Source organism: Xyrauchen texanus, chromosome 16, assembly GCF_025860055.1.
Source record: "Xyrauchen texanus isolate HMW12.3.18 chromosome 16, RBS_HiC_50CHRs, whole genome shotgun sequence".
Classification (NCBI taxonomy): domain Eukaryota; kingdom Metazoa; phylum Chordata; class Actinopteri; order Cypriniformes; family Catostomidae; genus Xyrauchen; species Xyrauchen texanus.
This window is the reverse complement of record NC_068291.1, coordinates 19,974,330-19,996,019: the sequence shown is the minus strand read 5'-3', so window position 1 is coordinate 19,996,019 and position 21,690 is coordinate 19,974,330.

Genomic DNA, 21,690 nt, shown 5'->3' with positions numbered 1-21,690 from the left:
CAACGGATGTCACAGGGATTACTTTTATGATACTTTGGGTCCTTTTTTAAGCTTTAAAGTGAAGCCCTATCCATTGCCATTGTACTGACAAGACAGACTACGATATTCATTAAAACGTCTCCCTTTGTGTACATAAGAAAAAAGGCATACAGATTTAGAATTAAATGAGGGTGAATTAATTATGACAGAATGGTCATTTTGGAGTGAACTTTTCCATAACGATGTAAAGGTTTACACTACGATGTTATTGAGAAAAAGTAATCAGATTACAGTACTACATTGACACTGGATGCAACTTTATGTCCAATGTAAGGTACTAAAGCAAACTCAGTTGAGAACCCTTGGTCTTACCCACAATAGGACATGGACTAGGCAGAATTAGGTTCATTGTCTTTGTATTTCTGCATCTTTACTAAATTTAGTTCTGCCTATTTTACCTTCAATGTCCTAATTGGTCAGTTTTGCATCATTGAACATAAAACCAATGTTATAGAGCGACACAAAGCAAATCCAATTGTCTCTGGGTCATTGGTCTGCCCCTCTATGCAGGTTGGGGGTTCTTGGACTGGAAAGGATGAAGACTGCATATTTGAAGATAATAACAGTTTGATCAACTGTACCATGAAAGAGTACACTCTTTGTATTCGTTGGATTGGGGGTGGTTTACGCCATAATTATTACCCTTCTCTCTGTCTCTGTATCTCTCCCTCTCACTCTTCCTCCCAAGACTTTGGGTTGCAGCTCTTCAACCCCAAGTCTCCCTGGTGACCATTTGAACTAATTACAATGGCTTCTTCAGTAAGCATCTCTAAGACATGCTAAGGACGATCCTCTCCCAGCCTCCAGCAAGATGCTCTCTTCCATTCAAATGCTTCAAATGCTTTCTGCAAGTAATTGCCTGTCCTTAGCAATCCCCTAATGACATTAAAGTCTCATTATTTACCATCTCGAAGGGGTATTTAGCTGGAAAACCTTAAGCAACAGGCAGCTTAGCTCTAGGGCTTTGAATAAGATCCTTATGTGAATCAAGTGTCATTTACTAATCCAAACTGTAATCTCATAAGTATTCTCACATTCCACACTGTTTATCTGTCAATTCCTTTGTAGGAATTACTAATTTACATTGTTATTTTATCCTTTTGAGTGCATCGTTTCTCACTCTGTCTTATCCACTTCAAAAGACTTGACTTGCATTCATGAGTGCAGACATTACTTTTTTATATTTATGTAGCTGGAATACATTTCAGAACACTTTTTAGTATAGAGTGTATATATACTGTATATATATATTTATGGTTCTCAAAGCCCTAAATATTATTTTAAGTACTTCAAATTAATAGGTCTTCATTGCTACAGTAGTATCTATATCTTATTTTATGTCATTATAATACATATGCAAATAATTGAATTGAATTGAATTAGCAGTTATTGTCCCCACCAGATGTCAGATTGTAACATTTTGGCTAATAATTTCCTCCAAAAACGTTGCTTAATGTCAAAGAACTGGCAAGCAGTTTTCTGGCTGATTTTCACTAGAATGCTGTTAAAATGTAAGTTTTTGGTATGGATTTTGGTTTATTATATTTTGAATGCAATGCACAGACATCTCAGCATGAAAGAGCACATCTGATATTGCATACTTGCCTTAATATCGATAACTAGCTCAAAGCACAGGAATTGCTCCAATATTTCTTGTCTTTATTTACGATTAATTTATTTCCTTGCCTTTCATCCAAATCATTGTCTGTTTGAAAGAAGCTATTCTGTAGACACAGACATGACTTACTGTAGTAAACAAGAACAATGACCAAGTCCAAACAGCTGTCATCAGCATGACCTGCACAGGTCAAACCATGTGGTCTATTTACAGAGCAGTAAAACATAACCCTTTTTGTGTTACTGTCTGTGGCAGGACGGAGGAGGGGCCGGTCGTGATCCTACACACCAGGTCCCGTATTAGGCTCATACGGGACCGGGTGTGTAGGATCATGACCGGCCCCGCCCTCTGCCCTGCCACGCTGTCATACTGTCAATCCATTTTTTTTATTCTTTTCCAAAACAAATTTGCTCTAATTATACTGAATATAGTGGCACAGACACACCCAGATTTCTGTTCTTTTCATCAAGTGTCTCAAAATGTTTTATTGTTGGTGCCAGATATGGGTGAGAATCATCATGGACCTGGCAATATGATGTTGATATCCAGATACGTTTATATTGTGATATATGTGATAGCTGTGATCTTACTAACTTGCATCTCTTTTATCTTCATTGGACTTTGGGGATTTGTACAATGGGTGCTAAACTTCCTACGTTACTTCATCGTTCAGCCATAGAAATAGCATAGAGCAAAGGCACATTACTGTCTGTTAAAGAAGAAAAAAATACTTGTGAAGGGATAAATAGAGTGCACGAAAACCCAGACAGTCAAGCTCTACGTAGGATCTATAAGGACATTCTTACAAATGAAACAAGTTATAGACTTGAAGTAGATTCTTTGCTTATTTTGAGTTGCATTTTGGTCAAATATAAATAATTGAGTGTTTATTGATTTATTGCCACAGTATGTTTCATCTTCTCATATGAATTGGTGGTCCATTTCTTTTTTGCCAATAAAATTAAAGTAAAGAAAGTAACTGAAAATATCATGTCATGTTGTTAGAATATTGTAGTCTAATCTAACATTAAAATCGGAAACAGAAGGTTGACTTTTCTTTATCTAAAATCAGTGTGTGCCTAGAAATGCGAAACACTGTCCCCAGTGGCCAAAGCGAAACATGTTGCTGGGAGTTTGGGCATGTGTAAGCCCAATTTGCCAGGTTGTTTTCAGCTGTACTGGCTGTAATAAAGGAAAGAGGAATGCACGTTTTATAAACTGAGCCCCCCACTCAAAACTAACTATCAGCGGAGTAAAAATTTAATGCTAGAGGGAAACATGCAACCTCCGTTTCATGCTCGACACTGATTATGTGAACACGATTACTTCCTAGTTTTAATGCAGGATCTGAACTCTGATCTGAAACTCTTGTGCCACCCCCATAAAAATTAATAAATATATAAATAAATCAATAAACCAAGCTCTAGACATCTCAAGCCCCTGAGCTTCAGTAGATTAATTCAGATTTGTCTAAGCTGCAGCTACTACCTTCTTTTCTACCAGCGAATCAGTCAACAGATTGACACAATGTAATGCATAAGACCTCCCACAGTTTAAGCATGCTAAATAGTTTGATAAATCTGATAAATGATAGCTGAAGATACCTTCCAAGCATGGATTATCTGTTTATCCAGGGCCGTAGCACCCTCTTACAGTACATACAGTATTAGTGTTTAGCAGATAATGGAGCCATAAGATGAGTATGAGAAAGCATTGTGCCAGAGAGAAAGAAAGGACACTGTACTCATAAGAGGACACTGCTCATGGAGGGTGTTTACTTGCAAGCGTTTGCAATAGCTTTGACCTTAAATAATGCAATATGGCCCAATGCCTGTCAGGAGAGATTTATATATTGCCCTCTCTTAATTGCTAGAGTAAAGCACATGCCACACTGCTTCAGGATAGCAGATCTGTTATCCTGATACACACAGAGACAGATTTTTTGCCGTTGAAAGACTGTTATATAAATAAACAAATTGAATTTATTACATTTGTTATCGTAAGGACACGGTCGAAATACGGTCGAAAAATTGCAGTCGAAATATGACTGCAATTTGCTGTTTGCTTTACATTTCTGATTGCTCAGCCTTCATCTGTAAAGAGATTACATTAGGCTTATATTTTTTAGTATTGAGTTATCATTTCCAGCCACAGAGAAGTGAATAATGGAATAAGCCATGATAGGCTGTGATTTAGCTCTTATCCATGGTAAAATAATATGCAACGTATGGACTAGAGTAGCTTATTTCTTTAATAAAAGGGGAGCAACAGTAATATAACTAAAGTGAATAAACAATAAACAGTTAAAATTATGATTATTTTAATAATTAATACAGTAATACAGTAGGCTATTTGTATTGGCAAGCTGTAGCAATTTGTTCCTGCAGCAACATGCACCAAAACTCTATGTATAGTCACATTTTCCCAGAATGTGCAATCAAATGTGATTTTATTTTCAATTTACAAAGGCTTCAAACACCACTTATTCAATACAGATGGATCACACTGTGAATTCGGCAACAGTAAATTAACAGTTCTATTGCTGATATCAGTCTGGATTGCTTTTCCCAAAAGCATCGTTAGCCAGCTATGGTCGCAAGTTCCATCGTTACAAACATACTTCAATGATTCAGTGTTTGCCGAAACCTTAGTTCCAACAAACATTCGCAAACAGCATCGCAAATTTGTGTGGTTGGAACTAAAGCTCTTTACCTGTGGTTAGAAGCATAGTTCCTTGTTAGTCATGTAAACGCAAGTACAGCCATTTAAAGGATAAAGGCTTTTACGAGAAAACGCTTTATCACACACAATTTCTGTCAGAGAACAAGGCTTTTACGTGCATATGTTAACGCATAAGTGGCGTTAATATGTATTTGAAGAGTGCGCATGTGCATATGACCAAGTACATCATGTAACCTCGGATGTTTAAGCACCACCCCTTTAGGCACACATTTTCCCTATATAAGCGGGTACTCAAACATAATTTCTTCAGAATTTTCTGACTGAGGGACAAGTACGCGTTGCTCGTTACTTGAAACTCTGAAGTAGTAGTGCGGCCAAGTTTTGCAATGTCTTGTTCCTTCATCTCAGGGAACCAAGGTTACATGAGTAACCAGAGACATTCCTTATCAATTCAGTTCACTTGACTTTGCAATGAACGCGTTGGGGAACCATAGTCCCATCAAACTGCACTTCCTAGTGTTATATATGTAGAGATGTACCAGGGCAGAAACATTTAGAATAATATGTACTGTATTTGAGTTCACGGGCCTTTCGGGCGGTGTCTTCAAGTGTGTATGAAAATGAATAACCCCACATAGTGAAAACCAGATGAAATATCAATCTTAATCTGAGGATCTAAATGAGACAAATAATACAGACAGAATAATTAACCCCTTCATAACCAGAGGTAGGGAGGGAGGTTTTATTCTATTGAAAGTGTTTGTGATTTCTAGGGGGAGTAAATTGGATAGCAGTCTACACAGGTGGCTGTAATAAAACTCTAACAGACAGCCTACCTGTAATATGGAGTTCAGGCTCACCCGCTTGGTGATGGAATAGTGAGCTTTCTAGACAGAGAGGACTTGCAAAGTGATGGACGCCACATGTATGTTATAATGCCTTGTGAGCGTGTTCTGAAGACCATCCTGCTGCAAAGCATATATCCTGTAGGGATATACCATTTGTCCATGCCCATGAGGAAGACATGCCTCTAGTGGAATGTGCCTTTACACCAATAGGGCATCTAACGCCATGTGACTCATAAGCGAGGATGATCGGATCAACAATCCAGTGAGTGAGCATTTGCTTGGAGACGGACATGCTTTTGTGTGTCCTCCATAACAAACGAAGAGCTGATCTGATGATCTAAACTGTCGAATATGGTCCAAATACGTGTGCAATGCCTGTGTGAGGCATAATAAATGCGCTAACTGCTCCTCATCCAAATTAGACGGTGGAGAAGAGAAAGCTTGTAGGTGCACTATCTGATCCCTGAAGGGAGTGGAAAGTTCCGGACCAAATTCCAGACATGATCTTTCAACTGACGGGGGCCTGTATATCACCAAACCATTTGACTGAAGCCAGAGCCAACAGCAGTGAAGTCTTTAAGAGAGCACATTTAACTAAATGGATTCCCATGGTTCGAACGGGGGTTTTGAGCGCCCTCAGCACCAGTTTAAGTCCCACGTTTGAACCGTAGCAGGGCGAGGGGTGTTCAAGCACCTCGCTCCCCTAAGGAACTTTATGATCAGATCATGTCTGCAATAGAGAAACCAGCCTCTGGGGCGTGAAATGCCAATATTGTTGCTAAATAGTCCTTAATCATTTACAAAGTAAGACTTGCATCCAACCACTCTTCAAGGAATATAAGGATCTCTGTTATGGAGCACTTCACTGGGTCTTTGCTGTGTGAAGAGCACCAATCTGCAAACACAATTCATTTTAGTACATAGAGGCATCTCATCGATGGCGCTCTAGCCTGCAAAATGGTGTTCATAACAAATTGAGCCAGTTCGGGCTCATTTAATGTGCTCCGTTGAGGGGCCATATGTGTAGGTTCCACAGCTCTGGCTGGGGATGGCAAATCATGCCCTGCACTTGAGAGAGCAGATCCCTCCTCAGCACTATTTCCAATGGAGGGCCACCTAATATCTCCATAATTTCTGGAAACCATGGCTGCAACAACAGAACCATTTCCTTGACCTCTCGGACTTTGCTGATGACAGAGTGGAGGAGACGTACCGGAGGAAATGCATATTTGTGTTTCGTCAGTCAATTGTGGCCCAAGGCATCCACTAACAGAGGGGCTTGGGGCATGGAGTACCAAAGAGGGCAGTGGGGATGTCTCTGCGGAGGCAAAGAGTTTGACTTCCTCTTTGCCGAACATTTCCCAAATCCTCAGAACCGTCTGAGAATGAAGTCTCCATTCCCCCGTCATTGGTCCCTGGCACAGCAGAATGTCAGCTCCTCAGTTCAGATGGCCCGGAAAATATGTCACATGCAGGGAGAGGAGATGGCGCAAACTCCACATGAGGTGGAATTGGGTCAGGCTCATCACTGGTAGCCATCAAGTGCCACTACCACTGACACATTGTCTGAACGAATCAGAGCGTGATGATTATCTATGTTGGAAAGAAAAGCTTTGACCACTAAGATGACGGCTAGCATTTCCAAGCCGTTCACACCCTGATGATAAAGGTTTGGAGTTGCCCATGGTGCTAGAGCAGCCAGGCAGTGGCAAGTCATGGTAACGCACACGTGTCCCCGACAACAGGCATGACTCGGTACATGGTGTTTGAGCCAGCACTGGAGAGGTCTCATGTGTAAAAGACCTAACGGTATGACAGCGGATGCTGCAGCCCTAAAACCCAGCATTTTCTGAAAAGACTTAAGTGGAAATGCTTTCCCCAGTTTGAAATGAGACAGACACTGGTGAATGGTCTGGATGCACTCAATCGTGAGGTGCATAAGCATGCTCATGGAGTCAGGTCAAACCCCCAAATAGGAGATTTGATGATTGGGAGAAAGTGTGCTTTTTGGTCAGTAGAAACCGCACATTACTATTTAATTTTAATACACTGAGAAATGCTTATATCACATGTCACGGGACTGCGTAATGCAGGGTGGGTGCAGAGTGCCCGCATGTGTTGAGGGAGGCTGCTTTTTAAGACGGAATTTTTTGTGTGAAGTGTGGGTTATTTTTTCTCTGAGATGCCCGGAAGTGTGCCATGCGATCGTGAAACGCGTGAGTGGGCATGGATAATGGGCACAGATAGCTGCCATTTATCAGATGGCAGCTTCTTACTCAGAGTGCATCACACTTCTGTGCACAGCACTAATCATGTAAAGGCTCGAGTGAGCTTATCACAGCGAGTGAGTTTGGTTGGAGAGGAAGAAAGAGCTTTTTCAGACTTCAGCACATGTCGAGCAGCCACTACAAGGTACGTGCTCTATTCAAGCACTGCAAGGAAGCGTCACAATAAAAACTGATTTGTTACCGGTGAGAATACTGGGTAAGGGCAAGTCGAAACATAATAGAAAAGGCAGGAGCTCTATATTCCTATAAACACTATACTTCCAGGGGGATTCTTCCCACTGGGGACTGACAGCGCTATTTGCATCACAGTACAAAGACACTAAAATATGCCTGAGGACGGCAGCCACTTCCGATCCGGGCACGAGTGCCAGGTCTCAGAAAGCTCCATGTGAACCTCAGGGAAGAACAACACTGCTTTTCAAACCACAGTCTTTTGACGCCAGGTGGTCTGCAGGAATCATTCATTCAGACAAGAATTTTCTGGCTTGACAGGAGGTGACCACTCAAGGCTGAGCTCCTTGAGGCAGGAGTGACGGGAGTAACTCGTATTAATGGCCAGTGCGCGCTCCACACCCTAGCCGCAACATCCTCTATGGACCATTCTCCGATGCTGCGAGGGACACAGCATCATTATCCTCACCAGACCCACTGAATACAACAACACCATGCTCATTCATAGAGGACCGGAGGTCGTCACGTGAGAACTACTGGCGAATCACTGCATTGGAAGATCGAGGTGGCTTGTGGGGCTTGCGCTGGTATGAGATCCCCCTCGGGTTATTCCATCTCTACCTCGCAGGCCCATCATGCTTTCTCATGTGGCCCCTTGAGACTTAACAAAGAGTAAGCGGTAGGGAGGGTGTGGAAGGAGGATCGTCCCTCAGAACGAGGGCAACACTAGAGCGGAGCATCTTGAGACTCGTGTTTTTACAGTGAGGGCAGTCTTTCCCCATGAGAGCTGCTTTGGTGTGGGTGTGGCCCAGGCAGCAAATTCAGCTCTCATGTTGGTCTGATGGAGCGATGTGTCGCTCACAGGAACACTTGCGATATGACATCTTTAAAAAGACTTGTACACACAAGCAGCTCTTTTATATTTTACGAGTATTTTATTTTGAGTATTTTACGTCACTTGGACAGAATATTACATATGTACATGTACAGTTTACATATAAAAGAATACATCTCCTGCCTGGATGCTGCGGGAAGTGAGTTGATGTCTCACTAAGTGAAGAACACAATCTGGTGGTGCGGTGGAGAGACTGGAACACTAGAGGGAGCAGGTGAATCTTTCGCTGCAGGCACTGAGAGTCAGGGGAAGAACATCCTGATGTGTCTGCAGGGAATCCCATCAGCTGATGGGTGTCCTTCGATGGCGAAGAGAGGGCTGATCCAGATGTGTTGTCAAGACAAGACGATGCCGGTCTTGAAAGAAAGAAATTATGAAGAAATTATGTTTTAGTGCCCGCTTTCAAATGGAAAATGTGCTTAAAGGATTGGGGCTCAAACATCATTGCCAATCATACGATTGGTGTTATTATAGAAGGACTTCAACTAGGTAGTGGGAAAGTAATTTCCCCATAGCGTTTACTGTATGTCAAGTGAACTGAATCGATAGGGAACACCGAAGTCTAATATAGAGGGAAACCCATCTAATGCAGCATAATGCATCTGTCGCATTATAAAATGCATGCCTCTTTCAAGTCTTCAGCAGCTTTTTCGCATTATACGGCTGTTATAATGTAGTTTTTGCAGAATTTCTCCCTCCCCTGTCCACAGTGTGGCAGCAAATGTGAATTGTATTTTCATCCCCAATCCCTAACACTAAACCTAACCAACAGTGACACAAAATGTTAAAAATACAATCTCAGAATCACACTCAACATAATTTGTGTGAACATGTTTTCGTCCTGGTTTCCAAGAGACCAGAATCCATGTATCAGAGGTTGCTTGTTTCCCAGAGGGAAATGTAATCACATAGAAAATTGATGCAAATATCTGATTGGGGATGCGGCTTGTCAGTAATTCACCAGAATGGTGTCGATTTCAGGGTACTTGAACATTTGGAAGCACACGTTGATTTCCTGTGTGATCAAGTTGTCCAATCACAATATAGTGTCGGAATTATCAATTTCATTTAAAATTGTTTGGTATATCAAGATGTTTCATTCACGTGTTTTGATGCATGGATCTTGACCAATAATTTCTATAAAGTCTTCAATAATAAACCGTGATGACATGCATCGTGGAGTCTTATTTCAGATCTCCCATCTTACTGCTGTTTCTCTTCTCCTTCACTTAAATCTCCCATGGACATTCTTAAGAAAATCTATACTTGTTTTGGAGAGGGAGGAAAATAGATAAGATCTTCATTGACAAGTAAATGACATTGTGTGTCCCTCGATAAGAGATTGCATCTGAGGGATCTAATCATTTGAAATTTACTGTTGTTAATTATGGCCAAATAGAACAGAAACTCGTAGGCATGCTTTAAGGTAACAAAAAGGTCTTGTTATTGGCCTTTGTTTGAGCAATTTGTGGATATTGATCTAGGATGACGTCTGCTGTCCAACTTAGACTGTAATGTATTCATGAGAGGATTTTATGGTTCCCTCATCAAGCCATTTAAATGATAACATTTTGGTTCATACATTCGTAGAATAAACACTAATGAATAGGATATGTGCAACTGGATGCAGAATATTTCCAGTGCAATCAACCCAGAGACAATCATGAGAACGGGAAAGCCCCATTTATGACGATGATCTATTATAATTTTTTTTTGCACATTTGTCATAAGCGGTTAATTGAAAATAATTCATACTGAAACTAATTTTGGTTTACAACACTATGACCTTTATGATGACCAGTTGGATTTAAGGGTGTGTTTTTTGGGGTCTGTGTGTGCATTTCTCACAGGTTAGCTTTAAGGAATATTCTGGTTCAATACAAGTTAAGCTCAATCGACAGCATTTGTGGCATAATATTGATTACCACAAAACTTTATTTTGACTTCCCACTCATTTTCTTAAAAATAAGCACAAAATTATGGGTTCCAGTGAGGCACTTACAATGGAAGTTAATGGGACCAAATACTTGCTATTTAAAAGTATTGCCTCAAATCAAAAACAATATGCCTGTTAACATGATTTTAGTGTGATAAAATTGCTTACTAACCTTTTCTGTGTAAAGATATATCCAATTTCACAACTTTGTTGCCGTGACAATATTATGTCAACAAACTCTAAAACCCTCAAATCAATGTAAAAATAAAGATTTAAACAACTTCACAGCTCAAATAATACACAAGTTTTAACAGAAGTAATTTAAGTGCATTTATAAAATGATAAGTTTCACATTTCTGCCTTTAAACCCTCCAAAAAACTGTCCCCATTCACTTCCATTGTAAGTGCATCACTGTAACTTTTGTTTTTATAGTAAAGGACGGACGAGTTGAAATAATTTTTTGTGATAATCAACATTATGCCACAAAATGCTGTCGATTGAGCTAAACTTACATTGAACCCAGAATATTCCTTTAACGGTCTATCAAAGGTGTTCATTACATGCTGCATGGAACAAATTAGATTAAATTTAAATATTTAAGAGAGTGGTAATTCATAATGATTGAACTGAAAACATGAAAACATCAGAGAAGAACGCTAAAGTAAATTTTGCTAATTTGGCACGTCGGCTATTTATTTTAAATCATTAAATCAAATTTGTACTGGGTTTAAAGTACAGTTTTCTAGGAAGGTTTTGGCATCACGGAAAAAGAATGGCAGATGCAAAAACAAGGTGCCAAATGTTGGAATATTGGATAATTTTACTGCCTCCTCTCTTCCGTCCTAAAAGCACTTGAAAAACATTTTTTGATGCAACACTCTTATTACCATGGTCATGGTTTACAGCAGTGAGAAAAAAATGACAGAAAAGAAAAAAAATAAAAGATGAGAAAAATGGGACAATCTGTGTTTAAGTAAATAATTGAATAAATTCAATTTGGGAAAGTTGGCAAACTGGGTCTAGGTAATGTTTTCACCCTGGTGCTGAAATAGTTTGAGACTGCATCGCACAACATCAGCCTCATCTTGTCGGCTCTGGAGAGCCCTTGAGCATGTTATTAGCTTGGTGTTTGCCTTGCCATTTTCCACCCGAGGCAGATGGGTAATTACCGAACTAATAGTCTGATTGAGAGGAATCAGATGCAGTGGCTCACCCAATTAGGTGATACATTAGCTTTCTTTCTTTGTAAGCAGCTAATGTGTGAAGCAAAGTGGCATTTCTAAGGGGGTCAGAGTCTCAAACAAGCGGCAAGTTGCAGATTGCAGTGCTCCTCTCTCTCTCCCTCTCCCTCGCTCTTACTTTCTCTCTCTCTCTCTCTCTCTCTCTCTCTCTCTCTCTCTATCTCTTTCTCTCTAATGGACTAAAAGAGTGAAGTCTTCATCACCTGAAAAGCACACAGAATGCAAATCAGGCCCCCACTCCCAAACAAAAGGAGGCAGAGGATATTCATGTCTGATGTGTCAGCTACAACAACAATTACACTGGAATACACTGGAGCTAATGAGAGAGGCACTATAATTGAAATAATTGTGTTTTGTCAAACACATTGTGGTAGCTGTTGTTTTGGACAGTTGAAAAGTTCACTTTATTTTTAATCAAGGGAAAAGATCGAAGGGTTAGTTCACCCAAAAATAAAATTGATTTTGGACTTACCTTCATGGCGGTACAAACCTGTATAATGTTTTTTTCCCCTGTGGAATACAAGGGGAGAAATTGCTGCTTTGTTTCCCATACAATGGAAGGGAATGGTGACTGAGGCTGTCATTCTGCCTAACTTCTCCTTTTGTGTTTCAGAGAAGAAAGAAAGTCATATGGGTTTGTAACAACATGAGGTTGAGTAAATGATGACAACATTTTCATTTTTGGTGATATACCCCTTTAAACAAGTACTACAACATTCGATTTCAATGTATCATTCTACAAAGTGACCAGAAAGCTTAAACAGAAACACACACACTCTTCAAAAACAAAATGTGACAAGTATGTAAAAATCTAAAAATCTCCAGTCACTCATACAATATGCCTCTAACACATGTGGTGCTTTCATGTCCAAAATATTCTCATAACCCTGTTGTAGCAGGAGTTATTAGTGTCTCTGAATGATGCTTGCAGAAGAATTACCACATCTTTATCTTTGATTTAGCTCGTCTCTGGGTGTAGCCATGCGCTTGATCTTCAGCCAAAACACATTAGAGCACATCTGTCCACTCACGCACGCCACTGCGGCCAACTCTTTCTCGCCATATTTCTGAAGAGCCCTCATTGCTGCCATTGTTCACTTTGTCGGACTATTTGCTCTATTCTCTTCAATTCCCCTCCTGTTGATGCTCGCTGACAGCTTTTGAAAACAGCATATGAATGCAAAGAGCTAAAAAGCTGCATTTTCGGTTGTTTTCTCCCGTCACAGAGATTGTTTAGCCCTTCTAGATCCTGCTTTGTAGTTTGTGTGTTTCAGCAGTGTAGCAAGATGCTTCTGTGCTGTGGTATGCAGTTATTATTTTGAGTATTGTGACATGAAAAAGTGATTAAAAATGGTGAAATGCCTTAATTAAAAAACAGATAGTTCCAGCTCTAAATTGTGAATGGATGAGCTGTGTTTGAAGTTGTTGTAAAATGACTATAAGCCAACACCTGTACCCAGGCATTGCATGTTAATGTGACTAGTTGCTACATTGCTTGGCAACCAAACTGATACAGTTAAGATAATGCACTATTAAATTATTTACGATTATGATAAATTAAACAGTTTATTGAACATTGGTGTTTTTTATCATATTAGCATATAATATGAGCTATTTTATAAAAGCAACAAGGCACTCAAATCTGTAAGTTACAGTGATTTTAACACAAGTAAGGGGGCTTTAGGTAATTAGCTTCACATCATGCCTAACAACACCCCTTAGCTGTGGTAAAATCACTGTACCCACAGCCTCTTGTGGCTTATTGATTTTTTAGATGCTTTATAATTTATACATTTTCATTTCCCCTAATATCTCAATGCTGATTAAAAATGCTCATTGAATCTAATCAATATACAATCTAATTTACCGTTACATATATTTTAGAGTACATGCATTAAACAGTCATAACTTTTTTTCTGAAATGTGAGCAGGAACAAAATAAATAAATATGGATATATAATTAACTATATATCTTTAAAGTGTAAGCTATTTCACAACTAGTTCTGAAACCTGGATACAGAGCTTGTGGCATCTGGGTTTGGAGAGCAGGGAATGCTCATACCAGCTATTAGAGAAATAGCTCAGTCATTGTATGGTCATTGCAGAGAGTCTTCAGAGCCCTGTACCACCTGTCACACTAGATAGTGAGCAGTGAGGCTTCTATTTCATGTACAGAAATCAAGTACACATAACAAGATTATAGAACAAAGGACATATATTTAGAGAATCACACATAATTTGGATCAACAAAACAACTTGTGAAATACCAAGCCATATAAAGTGGCCCCAAAAAGTTTGTGGACACTCTCAAAAATGCATGATATCAAATAACAAAGAAATGGTGCTAGAGCTTTTCTCAGCACTGACAAGTGTAACACATGAACAGTATGGTTTGGCTCTTGTCGTATGGTACCCTACCCAAACTCTTAAGAGAGTTGTCGCAATCGCAACTCATGCGAGTTTGTTCGTGTGAATTCTAGATGTGCAAATACTCGGATGTGTAATGCAGAAGTAAGCGAAATTTCAGTGTGTCGGATGTTGTCGTACTTTTCATGCTTATAAATTGTATGCCCTAACCCAAACCCCATGTCTAAACTTAACCACTGAGTCTAAAAAATATATTTTAAATGTAAAGAGTATGTTTTATATGATGGAAGAAATTAATTGTTGCATTTTAGAAGGAGATGAGGAAGGGGTCTCCTGATTGGCTGTTGCAAAAGTGAACTACGATTTTATACCCTTTAGCCAACTTTTAAGAATTTTATTTTATACCTTTTCCGTGAGAGTGTGTTATGTGTACTATTGAAATTATGTAAGATGTACATCGATTTACAGTACACTCAAAAAGCAGCTGACAAAACACATACAGTATGTGTAGCTTGTGTGCAGATTTTGTTTTATGTGTAGCTCAATGTGTTTGACAGACAGTTGTGTCTCATGAAATTTTAGTCTAGAAGTAATTAATCCAGTTCTATATTCAGAGGTGAAAAGTAATTCATTACAAATACTTATACAGTAATTACAATTCTTGAGGACATTTTTCAAAATATTGTATGAAATAAATCTTAATATTTCACTTTCAGTTGATTGAAAATGAAGTATTCAACTTCGCTACATGTATTTTTCAACATAATTAAAAAAAAAAAAAAAAAGTAAATATGCTTCCAAACTGAAAAGTGCATCTACCTAGCATGATAGAAGCCTGCAGGGCACAGCAGCGTGTTCCAGAAATAGGATAGCACAAATCTTTTGCACAAATCCTCTATAACCATCTGAAACGAATTCATGTACTGTATATGCATGCACAAGAAATTTATGGAACTTCGTTATCAACATTCAGTGATATAGATGAGAAGCACATACATCTGAAGCTCAGGTTAATACAGATTATCTACTTAAATAATAGCAAATTCTGCTAAAAATTTTGGATTTGGAATTGGATTCAATTTTTTTCATGCATTATTTGTCTATTAAGATTTTTTTGCAGTTTATTGTTGTGCAGTAACACATTCATGTAGTGATTGATGTGTCGTCATGAAATCAGAGACCCTCCTCTCGAAATCTGAACACTGAAGTCCATGGGTGGACTGGGAAGAGAAATCGGCCCTGGATTTTTCACAGAAATTGGACCAAAGTCGTTGGGGTTGGGGGGGCGCTGTTTTGCAGACCTTTTCAGCCAGTCAGTGTTACCGTTCAACATTTAGATTTTGAAAGAAATTGATGCCTCTGTTCACCAAGGATGCATTAAACTAATCAACAATTACAGTAAAGACATTTACAATGTTACAAATGCTATTAATTTCTATTAAAATTAATGCTGTATTCTTTAAACTTTATTTTGTATCCAAGAATCCTCCATGCAAGGGTTTGTCATGTACTGTTCATTGAAACTGTTCATTGAAACATAAAATAGTTTAGGACCTGTGAGGAGTCATTCTCAAATTAGAGATACTGGTGGACTTGTCCTCTTGTTACTGTTGTGCATCTGGGCCATCCACTTTACTCTCTGTCCTGGTTTGATCCAGTTTGATTACTTCTTTCAAAACAGTAGTGCATGGAATAGACTTGATCTCTTTCCAAAAAAAAAAAAAAGAATTTCAGAAGAAATGTTTTTATCAGGCCATTCCTAAAACCAATTTTTTTGGCTTGCAAGTGTAAAGTGACTTACAAGACATACAAGTGGACATAATACATCAGCATTTTTTAACTGCTCTAATAGTAAGAAAAAATACTGAGTACAAAATTAGCACATTAGAATGATTTCTTAAGGATAGGGTGACGGTAGATTATACAGTAGACTGAAGTTATGACTGCAGAAAATGGGGCTATGCCATCAGGGTAAAAACAAATATTTTCAAATATAAATAATATAATTTTCATAAAAGCAACTTGTAATTCCTTGAGTAGTTTTTCAGCAAACTACTCATTTACTCTTACTTTTACATGAACTATTTCTTCATCAACAATACTTTTAATTAAGTAAAGATTTTCAGTAATCTTTCCACCACTGTCTATTTTGTTGCATTATCTTTTTGATATATAAAAATGAAACATCAAAATATCTCAGAATATATTCTATTCTAATATTTTTAGAATTGTCATTATTTTTTATTTTATTTTTTTTTTACTTTTTTTTTTATAATGACACTGTTTGGTCATTTTGTAGATCATTTGTGAAATACGTGCTGGGTCTCTAAAGACTCAAATATGTAATAATGTAATTATGCCAAAACAACCATGCATTTATTTATTAAAACTAACTACATTAAACTTAAAACTACATTTAACTGTGGACATTCTCTAATAATGTTTAACAACCAAAAAGTGTCCAAATATGATTTGGCCTCACTTTGAACACTAAAGTACATTTATTTTTTTAATAATTTTAAACTTACAAAAATGTTTATATATATATATATATATATATATATATATATATATATATATATATATATACACTCACCTAAAGGATTATTAGGAACACCATACTAATACTGTGTTTGACCCCTTTCGCCTTCAGAACTGCCTTAATTCTACGTGGCATTGATTCAACAAGGTGCTGAAAGCATTCTTTAGAAATGTTGGCCCATATTGATAGGATAGCATCTTGCAGTTGATGGAGATTTGTGGGATGCACATCCAGGGCACGAGCTCCTGTTCCACCACATCCCAAAGATGCTCTATTGGGCTGAGATCTGGTGACTGTGGGGGCCATTTTAGTACAGTGAACTCATTGTCATGTTCAAGAAACCAATTTGAAATGATTCGAGCTTTGTGACATGGTGCATTATCCTGCTGGAAGTAGCCATCAGAGGATGGGTACATGGTGGCCATAAAGGGATGGACATGGTCAGAAACAATGCTCAGGTAGGCTGTGGCATTTAAACGATGCCCAATTGGCACTAAGGGGCCTAAAGTGTGCCAAAAAAACATCCCCCACACCATTACACCACCACCACCAGCCTGCACAGTGGTAACAAGGCATGATGGATCCATGTTCTCATTCTGTTTACGCCAAATTCTAACTGTACCATCTGAATGTCTCAACAGAAATCGAGACTCATCACACAGGGAACATTTTTCCAGTCTTCAACTGTCCAATTTTGGTGAGCTCTTGCAAATTGTAGCCTCTTTTTCCTATTTGTAGTGGAGATGAGTGGTACCCGGTGGGGTCTTCTGCTGTTGTAGCCCATCCGCCTCAAGGTTGTGCGTGTTGTGGCTTCACAAATGCTTTGCTGCATACCTCGGTTGTAACGAGTGGTTATTTCAGGCAAAGTTGCTCTTCTATCAGCTTGAATCAGTCGGCCCATTCTCCTCTGACCTCTAGCATCAACAAGGCATTTTCGCCCACAGGACTGCCGCATACTGGATGTTTTTCCTTTTTCACACCATTCTTTGTAAACCCTAGAAATGGTTGTGCGTGAAAATCCCAGTAACTGAGCAGATTGTGAAATACTCAGACTGGCCCGTCTGGCACCAACAACCATGCCACGCTCAAAATTGCTTAAATCACTTTCTTTCCCATTCTGACATTCAGTTTGTAGTTCAGGAGATTGTCTTGACCAGGACCACACCCCTAAATGCATTAAAGCAACTGCCATGTGATTGGTTAATTAGATAATTGCATTAATGAGAAATTGAACAGGTGTTCCTAATAATCCTTTAGGTGAGTGTATATATATATATATATATATATATATATATATATATATATATATATATATATATATATACTTTCTTGAAAAGTATGCTTGTGTTATCTTTCTTTAAATAAAACACACATGCTTTGATATTTGACTAACTTATGCAATTCTAACTTTCGTACAATTTCAGGTGTGCCTTAAGTGTCCAAACAGTATTTGTGTCCACTGTATGTAGAAATGTATTTTCTAACAGCATGATAACAAGCTGTAAGTTTAACTCAGCAACTACCACTGAATATAATGTAATGATGAGACTAGTACTTTGACATGTTCCTTTTACCAGGTTAATAATATTTTTAAGCTATTTGTGAATTAGTTAATATATGGGGTGATTGACATCTCTCAGTGTTAATATTAAAACAAGGCTTGTGTTCAACAAGGCATATAAAATACAGTAAATGTCACTCGTCCTAGCATTAGTAAACCCTACCAAAAAAATAAATAAAAAATAGCAGACTCTCAGACAAAAAAAGTGGTGTAGATGAGACTTCAAGTGTAAAAAAAAAATTTGGGGGGAGAAAGTGTATTGGAGGTGTCATTATGTGGCCAAATGGCCTTCGTGGAAAATGGTTCAGCACAAAAGAGAAAAACCCCTGAGGGCATACTCAAATATTGTTACCAAACAATGACCCTAAGTGGCTCCTCGCCATGCAAATGTCAACATTCACACTTGGAAACATATGTGTGTTTTATTCCCGACGTCGAGTGCTACCTAAAGAACAATTATTCATGTAATCTCGTCTGGCGGGATGCAAAATGAGACGTATTCCTCCCTGGCGGGTAAAAGGAGCTCTCATTATGAAATACAAAGGCTCTGTTACAGATGTAATAGAGGCTTATAAAAAAAAGAAGAACTTGGTTTTGTGTTCCATGGCCATGTTTTATTTTTTCATTAAAATGTGTGTTGCTTTGATAAAGATCACAGTCAATATTTTGCCATCAGAGAGAAAAGCATGCCGTCAATAAGAACAGGCTTCTTTTGTTTGAGTAAAATAATCACTCATGGTAATATTGATATATTCACAGTAGTCTATACCCTTGCATTTACTTTCATTGTATATTCATAATGTATCTTACTGTAACTTTGTTGGAGATAAGACTTGACAGAAAAGAGTGGAATGAATGAGGTACTTTTAAAGTGTAAAATATATTCAAACCAAAAAATGACATACAGTAATTGTATAGGATGTAAATGTGATAAAGAATCCATTTGACTAAGGGGTGCTTACTCGCAACATGACAGAAATATTCGGTGTGTCTCCTGTGTTCCTGCTGTTTACTGCCTTTTCATTCACAAAACAACCTGAGGTCAATCTGCTCATGTTCAGATCATGCTTCAGCCTAGGCAGAAAATCAATAAACACTATTGCCCCCTTCGGTGAAATGTGGTTGTGAATCATAGGGACACTCCATGCCCATGAATCAGAAAAAAACATCTTGTCAAGACAGCTCGTAAGTGCTTGGTTTGTTGCTATTGATTTTTCTGTTTATTCTCTCACAATAACTAAACTTCTCTTGTTCGATTCCACAATAGAGAGACCTGTAACTCCCTTCTTATTTACAGCTATGATGAAGGCACGAGACTAAAGATTTTGCAAACAAATCATAAATTAAGATTTTGAGGGTTCTTGAGCTAATGAATGCAATTATACGGCCGTTTTACAGTAAAATGCTGTTAAATCTAGAAATATTCTGAGAGAATATTTTAACAATTTACTTTTTGTGCACAGAACTAAAGTTGGAACATTATTATTAGAATTACTGAATAGTTTTGTTATTAAAGATCTCATGAGAAATGCAGTTTTCATTCCTGTGGTTAATACCTATTAAAACAGGAAGTCAGGGCCAGATTGGACTTTTTTGTATAGTGGCAAAAACGTTTAGTTTACGTTAAAAATGTGGACCATGAGTTGTTATTTTACTAGTGTAATAGAGCACAACATTCTGGTTTAGGAAGTAAAAATCCCATACATTTTTTCCATAGACGTATGTAACGCAGTTCAATGGAAAGGAGGAGGCGAGATCCGGCTTGGCAATATAAATAATATTTTATTGATTAACTTAAACAAAAGACAAACACACACATATGACGGACATGTCCGTAAATGATCTCTCTCTCATTGCACCACCATCCGCATTCGGCCTTTATCCCTCTCGGAAGCTTAATTAGCCTGATAAGGGACCGGGTGTGTATAATCACGACCCGGCCCGTCCTCCGCCCTGTCACATTCTTCCCTCGTTCTCTCAGGCAGGGGAGCCCCCGGCATGACCTACACCCCCCCCCTTTCCCTGAAGGAGGGCGTGCCCTAAGCCCCATCTGCCGGCAGGTCCTCCCCATCTACCTGGACCTGGTTACTTCCTGTAATAGTGTATTACCCCCCCAAAAAACACTGTAAAATTTAAACGAGAGGGAAAAGGCCAATGCGGATCGGCAGTGAGAGAGAGAGAGGAGAGAGAGACGGGAAAAAACCACTTACTCGCCAGTTCTCCGATATGCCGTAGCTTGTTCCTCGGCCACTCCTTCACCCCCTAACGGACGACAGCCGCGCCTTTCTGGGCAGATTGGAGGCAGTCCTCTAGCCCCTCCAGATCCGGCCTGATGATATAAACAATATTTTATTGATTAACTTAAACAAAAGACAAACACACACACATGATGGACATGTACGTAAATGATCTCTCTCTCTCGTTGCACCACCATCCGCAATCGGCCTTTATCCCTCTCGGAGGCTTAATTAGCCTGATAAGGGACCGGGTGTGCATAATCACGACCCGGCCCCGCCCTCCACCCTGTCACAACGTATTGATTTTCAACGATAAGTTTTAAACTTTTAAAGACAGACCTACATTGAGCTCTGAGGTTGTTCATCGATTGTATATGCTTTCATTGACACCATCCGTCCGCGGTATTTCAACTTCATTGTTTAAAAATCATGTTTGATAATCAAATTCATGGTAAACAACTACATTACCCATGGTCCAGCAGGAAAAGCTTCACCAATCAGAGAACAGCAACCAACAAAGCCTGTGAAACGTGCCTCAGAGCGACCGCGCACTCACACGATGCACTGTGAATGACGTAATCGAGTCAGTGTCTCTTCACCCTTAAACTACTTATCTATTTGTACATATCTGTATATTTAGCAAACAAAAAACATAAAATGTAGTGTTTCTATACTTATAATCAACAATCTAAAATCAATAGTTTTATGTATTGACATCCTTTTTCATTCAATTACATAATTCACAATGCTTCATGGAATTGTAGACCGTGCCCTTATAAAAGACTGTAAGTACACAGTGTTGTACCTTTGTCTCTTTATCTGATTTTCAAGTAAAAGATTGTGATTCACCTCAGAGCAGGTTGGTTTGGTTTATGGTTTAGAACTCTTATATAAAGGATTTTTTGAAAAGTAAATGGCAAAATGAATGAGAAAAATACTTCTGCAACTGATACGGCTTAAAAAAGGAGGGCGACACAGTTGCGCGCTTTGTGTCAGGTAGTATTTAGGGAAGGGACATTCTCATTCTAGATTGGTTCTCAAACAGGGTGCCAGGGCCTACAAGGGGGACACAGCAAACTTCCAAATGGGTCTCAAAATGACTTAAAATTATTTAAATATATGATTCTATTATATTAATAAATGTATTTGTTTGATATAATACTCTTACTTGATACTAAATCAAAAAATCAAGATATACAACACGTAAAACTGACATTAGATTTCTTATTTTAACTCCCCTCAGCTGTTTTATTGAAGACTATAC